This window comes from Furipterus horrens, unplaced genomic scaffold (assembly GCF_987537825.1).
Source record: "Furipterus horrens unplaced genomic scaffold, mFurHor1.1.pri manual_scaffold_9, whole genome shotgun sequence".
NCBI classification, from domain to species: Eukaryota; Metazoa; Chordata; class Mammalia; order Chiroptera; family Furipteridae; genus Furipterus; species Furipterus horrens.
This window is the reverse complement of record NW_028327179.1, coordinates 49,589,137-49,597,554: the sequence shown is the minus strand read 5'-3', so window position 1 is coordinate 49,597,554 and position 8,418 is coordinate 49,589,137. Positions and strand designations below refer to the sequence as shown.

The window sequence follows — 8,418 nt, the reverse complement described above, 5'->3', positions numbered from 1 at the left end:
ATTTGAATTTATGGAGGTACTCATGGGGAGTGGCCTGGAAAGCTGCAAGGGGTCAGGGCATGGGCGTGGGCAAGGGGGGAGTGTTGCTGGGGGAGTCAGGAATGAGGGGTGGGAGCAAGTCTCATCCTAACAACATTCAGCTTTAATGAGGAGGCACTGGAAAACTGTTGGAGATCTTTAAGCAGATGAACTTCAGTTAAAGCAATTTTGGCCAAAGTGTGGAGAGTGGTTTGAGTAAGTTAAGGGGGGAAAAAAAAGCTGGAAAACTAGAATTAATAGGTAGATCTGGAACAGCAGCTAAGGAATAATTTTAAATTGACAAGAATTTTACTAAGAATTCATACTTTTCCAGCATAACTGTTTCACATACAAAATATAAAAAGCAGCTATACATTTGGTTGTGCAGGGGGAAAAAAGTCAGCTGTTATTGAAAGAATTCCAGTACAGAGATTGAGAGGATCTTGCCATTATTGCTGCATCTTCCAGTTAGTCCTTTGGGTGACTATTATGAGTAAATTTTTACAGTTTTTAAAGAATCCAACATGGATGGAAATAGACATTATCTTGATAGGCACAGAGACCATGCAGTGACAATGGGAAAGGCTGCCACTCTCCAGTGACCTTTTTGCCTTATTCTATCATCTGAATCCACAGTCCAGAAATCATGCCAATACAGCAGAAAAAGAAGTCAGGAAAACATAACTTTTTATAAAGAGGGTACCGGTAGAATAATATATGGGTGTACATGTGAATAATAGAAAAGCACAAAATTGTGTGTAAGAAATATTGCCTCAGTAAATCTAGAGACAGTAAACTAACTTATACCAGAGTTATTACAGGAATCCCTTAATGTTAATGTCTGGGAAGCAGGCATACTGATAAGTTTAGCACTTTTGAATACCTCTGCAATCACCTTAACAGAAAGTAAATTCCCTTAAAGGCTAATGAAGAAATCCAATCACTCCTAATTCTAATGTAATTTCTTTCACATTAATATTTTAGGCAATTAGAGGTTGACTCTTTGGTCTCCCTCTTACTTTTCTAACTGTAACAGACTATTTATATTCTAGCATCTTCCATGCTTAGAGCTTGGTAAAATAGCAAAGAAGAAAAGCTGTCTTTGGACCTCTCTCCCAAAGACACACTCCTATACAACCAGAGCCCCATACCACAGAAAACCCACTAGGAACCCAGTGCTACAGATGTTAACCAATTCTTGTAAGGGACAGAGAAAGGGGAACCAGCTTCACTGAGTATCAGACATATTCATCTCACTGAAATTGTTACTATAGAATATAACTTTGCCCCAAGGGATTTATATTTTAATAATCAGTGTTAAACTTCCAGAAGTGCTTCAAGATCCAAAAGAATAAGTTTTTAATGGTGGGATTTCAGGTATTTGTTCAGGAGATTGAGGTAGATATTTTGGCAAAAATGCCATGAAAGCCTTCCACTTGGATGGATCAGAGAGTGGGATGCTAATCAGGAAGCTCGGATCCCATGGCCCAGCTTCCTATGAGACCTTGGAAATACAGATTAGTCCACTGGACCTGTTTGTGCACAAATGCTCGTCATTTTCTATTTTAAGTGTCTAGGATGGTGTATCTTCCCTGCCCTGCCTTGTGCTGCCTTGGTAGGTGAGCCTTTATAACCAAGAAAATGGACCTGATACTCAATTGAAAGAGATGCTTAGGAACTGTCTAAGCCAGAAATAAACAATTATGTTTATATATTAGGCCTATTTCTTGGATGACACTTTTGTCTCAAGTCCTGATTAATGCCATGCTGCTTGTGATTGGGCCAGATCCAGATTTTGGCTTGAAACTTATACAATTTGATGGACTCTCTTTAAGAAAAAGAACTCAAAAGCATAAATGCAAAATTAGGTACAAAAGTGAATATTTATTTAAAACAGGAAAAGAAATCAACATGTTAAAAATTTGCAAATTTTTAAAAGTTGACTAATATCATAAACATTATCTGAAACTGTCAAGCTTCGAGAAAGATGAACCAGAAACACAAAGATGTCATCCAATATATTGGGATACATAAAATAGGGCACTTCACATTTTGATGAACTCCAGCAAAGCTATCATTTAGAATGGAAGGGCAGATGAAGCGCTTCCCAGACAAGGTAAAGCTAAAGGAATTCATCATCACAAAGTCATTATTATATGAAATGTTAAAGGGACTTATTTAAGAAAAAGAAAAAGATCAAAACTATGAACATTAAAATGACAACAAACTACCAACAACTGCATCTAAAAAATAAAAACAAAATCCAACTAAGCAAGCCAGAATAGGAACAGAATCACAGGTATGGGGATAATTTGGAGGCTTATCAGCTGGGAGGGGGGATGGGGAGAAATGGGGAAATAGTTCAGGCATTAAGAAGCATAACTGGTAGAACAAAATAGACAGGGGCATGTTAAGAATAGTATAAGAAAGGGTGAAGCCAAAGAACTGACATGAACAACCCATGGACATGAACTAAGAGGGGTGGGACTGCTGGAGGGAAGGGGAGTACTAGGTGGAGGAGAGTAAAGGGGCAAAAACTGGGACATCTGTAACAGCATAATCAATAAAATATACTTTAAAAAACTCTAGGAAAAAAATAGATGTTTCAATAGGTGACTAGATGAGTGAATGGATAAACAAACAGAATATTATTCAGCAACAAAAAGAAAGGAGCTGTCGAGCCTGGAGGAGACATTCAGTAACTTTTAGTGCAGATTGCTTAGTCAAAGAAGCCAATCTGAAAAGGCTACATACTCTATGTTTCCAATTATATGACATCCAGGGAGAGGCAAACGATGGAGACAGTAAAAATATCAGTGGTTGCCAGGGCTTAGTGGGAGAAAGGGATGAACAGTTGGAGCACAGGGGACACTTAAGGCAGTGAAACAGTAATGAGGGACTCATGTCATTATACATTTGTCAAAACCCATAGAATATACAACACAAAGAGTGAACTCTAATGTGAACTAGTGTCTTTAGTCAATAATAAATAATGTATCAATATTGCCAAATCCGCTGTGACAAATGTACCACTCTAATGCAAGAAGTTAATAAAAGTAACTGGGGGTGGGGGGGCCAGCGGGGGTGACAGAGTATAATGGGAATGCTCTGTAATTTCTGCTCAGTTTTTCTGTGAACCTAAAACTGCTCTAAAATATGAAGTTTATTAAGTTAAAGAGAGAAAAACACTGAACCCAACCTGATAAAACTCCCAAAGGCCAAGGCTAGAATAATTTGAGCAATAAAATAGATGATAAAGTTGGTTATACCACAAAGAATAAAATAACTATTCATGAGTCCAAATTGAAATAAACAAATGATTGACTAAACAAGTAAATGGAGGAGAAGGGAAGAATCTTCCTTATAGAAAGTTCCAAATAAGAAATATAGAAGGAATGAGGCCAATAGAAAATTACCATGAGAACACAGAGTAATAATCATGGCAGGCAAGATTCTTTGCAATTCTCATAAAATCTAGTAATGGTCTTGCCCTTCTAGCTTTTCTCTTACTGTTCTGTTTGTGTGTTCTCAGTCTTCTTTGCAGACGTGGCCTCTTCTACTTGAGTTATTAGTGGCCAGCACTTGATCCTCCTCTGCATCCACTGTGGTCCTTTCCCATCCATCCTCCAAGAAGCAACTAGATTGATCTTTCCAAAATGCAAATATGACCCTGACAACTTCTGCTCAAAATCTTCAGAGTTAACATTACCTTTAGGACAAAAACCAAAATTCTTGATGTGGTCCACCAGGGCTTATATGATCTGGCCCCACCTCCCTCTCCACCTGTGTCCTACACCACTACACTCTGTGCTCTGTCCACAAGGGCCATTTTCATGCTCTTTCTGCTCCTCACATGTGCTGTGCTACCTCCACTTACAGAGTGTTGTGTGTACTAGCTCCTCCTCGCTCCACCTCCACCACTTTACGTTGACACTCCACCTAGTCTTGCTCTGGATTAGGTTTTGTACTTAAATGTGTTCATACATCTCGATGTTTTTTGTCTTTAGATCATTTACCCTAGTTTGTAGTTATACTTTTATTAAAGTGATTATCTAACCAAACTCTGTCCTCTCCTCCCCCTACTAGGTTGTAAATTCCATGAGAGAAATTTACCATTATAACCTCAATGTCTGCCACACAGTATTTGAAAACTTTGAAACCTGAAAAGTCAGTGTTTGTGCTGCCTGCCACCACCAGAACCAGTAAGTAAAGACAGGGATTGAATTTTTATGGGCGCTTTATTCAGATGGCCAGCTATCTGTGAAGATGTTGGGTTATGTACCCTAAAAAGACAATCTTACACTTCATTTCAAGCCAGCCTTTCTTTACAGAGGAAGAAGTGTAGGTAACGGGTTTGGAATTTGGGGGAAAAAAAGGTGTAGGCAAGGGATTTGGAACTCAGAAAAAAGGTAAAATCAGATAAAAGCTGCAGTTTGGCAATTTCCCTAGCATCTGTTCATCTGTTGACTGGTGATTTTTAATTAGTGATTCTTTATTTGTGGCCTGGGCTGTGGTGTCTCTCCCTGGAACACAATCTTGATTGCTTGCAGTCCCCCCTGGGGCATAGAGGTCAAATTTTTTGTGGTCTCCTGGAGTCAGGCTTGGTCATATCTTCAGTGCCTGAAACAATAGCTTTTTACATGCATTCAGTACTAAGTTTATTAACTGTTACCTAAAACTAAAATTTTCCAACTCTTGAGTTCCCCCAACTTGTTAAAGTTGTTAAAATAATAAATGACAGACCAGCAGAGGCAGCAGCTGGAGCAGCCACAGCCTGCGCCCTCTCCCACCCGCCCGCCCGCCCCGGGGTCTCTCTTTCCCCCCTCCTTCTCCTCCTCCTCCACCCCCCCTTCCTCCTCCGCCCGCCCGCCCGCGGGGGGCCCCCTCCTTTCCCGCCCACCCCCCCCCCGCCTCCCACCCTTCCCCTTCCCGCCCGCTCCCCTTTTCCCCTCAGTCGCCTCACGCCTGCAGTTTTTGACTTTCATCTCCCCCTCCCCCCCACCAGTGACCAAAGATTTGACCACTCAAAGTCCTGCTCCTCGGAACACTGCTCAACATGGACACCGGTGTGATTGAAGGTGGATTAAACGTCACACTCACCATCCGGCTACTTATGCATGGAAAGGAAGTTGGCAGTATCATGGAAAGAAGGAGAATCAGTTAAGAAGATGCGCGAGGAGAGTGGTGCACGCATCAACATCTCAGAAGGGAATCGTCCTGAGAGAATTATCACTTTGGCTGGACCCACTAATGCCATCTTCAAAGTCTTTGCTATGATCATTGACAAACTGGAAGAGGACATCAGCAGCTCTATGACCAATAGCACAGCTGCCAATAGACTCCCAGTCACCCTGAAGCTGGTGGTCCCTGCTAGGCGGTGCGGCTCTCTCATTGGGAAAGGTGGTTGCAAGATCAAGGAAATACGAGAGAGTACAGGGGCTCAGGTCCAGGTGGCAAGGGACATGCTCCCCAATTCAACTGAGCGGGCCATTACAATTGCTGGCATTCTGCAGTCCATCATTGAGTGTGTGAAACAGATCTGTGTGGTCATGTTGGAGACTCTCTCCCAGTCCCCCCTGAAGGGTGTGACCATCCCGTACCAGCCCAAGCCGTCCAGTTCTCCAGTCATCTTTGCAGGTGGTCAGGACAGGTACAGCACAGGCAGCGACAGTGCGAACTTTCCCCACACCACCCCGTGCATGTGCCTCAACCCTGACCTGGAGGGACCACCTCTAGAGGCCTATACCATTCAAGGACAGTATGCCATTCCACAGCCAGATTTTACCAAGCTACACCACTTGGCAATGCAACCGTCTCATTTTCCCATGACGCATGGCAACACGGATTCAGTGCCGGTTTGGATGCATCTGCGCAGACTACTTCTCATGAACTCACCTTTCCAAATGATTTGATTGGCTGCATAATCGGGCGTCAAGGCGCCAAAATCAATGAGATCCATCAGATGTCTGGGGCACAGATCAAAATTGCGAACCCAGTGGAGGGATCTACTGATAGGCAGGTTACCATCACTGGATCTGCTGCCAACATTAGCCTGGCTCAATATCTAATCAATGTCAGGCTTTCTTCGGAGACGGGTGGCATGGGGAGCAGCTAGAACAATGCAGATTCATCCATAATCCCTTTCTGCTGCTCACCACCACCCATGATCCATCTGTGTAGTTTCTGAACAGTCAGCGATTCCAGGTTTTAAATAGTTTGTAAATTTTCAGTTTCTACAAAAAATAAAAATTAAAAAAAATAATAATAAATGAATACATAAGTACTTCCAAAAATTTCATATTGTACTATTTATTGGCCTTTTGTCCTTAGATGAGCCTGCTTATTCACCTGCAATATGAGAGACATAATATCTACCATGAAACTGTTGTGAAAATTAAGTGTATATATAGCTCTTAAAATGGCCACAGGTCTTGCCCTGAGTGGTATGGTTCAGTGGGTTGGACATCATTGCACAAATTGAAAGGTTGCTGGTTCAAATCCCTGTCAGGACACATGCATGGGTTACTGGTATGGTCCCCAGCCAATTGGTGTTTCTCTCACGCATTGATGTTTTTCTTCCTCTCTCCCTCCCTCCCTTCCCCTCGCTCTAAAAGTAAATAAATAAAATATTTTTTAAACTTAAAAAAATAAAATAATCACAAGTTTTCTGTCAACATAAATAATGCTTTTGAGTCAAAACACAATTGAGAACTTGAGAAACTTTTGTCACACGTGTCACAGATAAAAAACTAATATTCCCAATATACAAAGTTCTTTTAAAATTGAATGAGGGGAAGGCAAAAAAAACTCTATTTAATAAGTGAGCATAAGACATGACTAGATAATTCAGGAAAACAGATATAAAAAATGACCTTTAAACATACAAAAAGATCTTCAACTTCATTATTACAATAAAAATGCTAATCATTTCTAGACAAGATGGAGGCCTAGACAGACATGCTATGTCTCTCTCCACAACTAGGAAGGAATACAACTACCTCAAAACTGAAGACAACCAGAGGTTCCAGAAAATCAAGCTGCATAGAAGTCCAATAAGATATGAAGAAGAAAGACTCATCCAGACAGGTAAGAAGGGCGGAGCCAGGGCAGAGAGGACGCAGTATGGAGGTGGTGCCAATGATGGTGGTGACGATGGCAGTGGTGGTGGTGGCAGACTAGTGGAAAGTGCAGTAATACATTTTAAAAAGTAGGGAGGGACACCTGGGGAGCACTCCCAGACCAGACCATGCAGCTCATGGTTCCAGCACCAGGGAAAATAAAGCCACATTGCTTCTGACTGTGAAAACTAGTTGGGGTTGGGGTGAAGGAAGAAACTGCTGGTCCCTCAGCAGAGTCTGCTTGTTTAGAGGTGCCCCATGGTCCTAAAATGTCCACAGATCCACCCACTCTGGGAACCATAGCTAGGGCAACAGTTAGAGAGCTGCCAGTCCCATACAGAAGTGGGAGAAGTACCTGGAAAAGGGATGAGTGCTGAGCGAGTGGCATTGTTCCCCCTCAAACCCCCGACTACATATAGCATCACAACATGATGAAACAGGTCTCCCATACTGATGAATACCTAATGCTCCACCCCTTACAAAGTAACAGATCCAACAGCTCTACCTAAGACACAGAGACAAACACAGGAGCCTGTCAACATGAAAAGACAGAAAACTATGGCCAAAAATAGGGAACAAATCAAGGTTCCAGTGGGAAAACTAAGCAATGAGGAGATGGCAAACCTAACAGATATAGAGTTCAAAATACTGGTGATAAAGATGCTTGTGTACTTGACAGATATGCTTAAGCACAGCAAACACAAAAGGGAAGAAGTGAAGGCTGTGCTAAGAGAACAAAGGAAAATCCACACAAAACCAATGGTGAAGGGAAGGAAACTGGGGTTCAAATCAATGATTTGGAACATAAGGAAGAAATAAAAAGTCAACCAGTACAGAATTAGGAAACAAGAATTGAAAAAAAAAATGGGGAGAAGCTTAGGAACCAAAAACCAAAACATAGAGGTGACAAAAGGAGAAGAGGAAGAGCAGGAAATTGGAAACCTAGGTGAAAAAATAATGAAGGAAAACTTCCCAAATTTGGTGAAGGAAATAGACATACAAGTACAGGAAGCACAGAGTGTCCCAAACAAGCTACACCCAAAGAGGACCACACCAAGAAAAATAATCATTAAAATGCTGAAGGTTCAAGATAAAGAGAGAATCTTAAAAGCAGCAAGAGAAAAGCAGAGAGTTACCTACAAAGGGGTGTCTATAAGACTATTAGTTGATTTCTCAAAAGAAACTTTGTAGGCAAGAAGGGACTGGCAAGAAGTATTCAAAGTGATGAAAAGCAAGGACCTACAACCTAGATTATTCTATCCAGCAAATCTATCATATAGAA

General features: G+C 41.5%; 1 pseudogene; it reads left to right on the top strand.

The window, feature by feature from the left end:
* Nucleotides 1-5,011: 5,011 nt before the first annotated feature.
* On the top strand, nucleotides 5,012-6,250 carry LOC150001716 (poly(rC)-binding protein 2 pseudogene; annotated as a pseudogene).
* The last annotated feature ends 2,168 nt before the right edge of the window (nucleotides 6,251-8,418 follow it).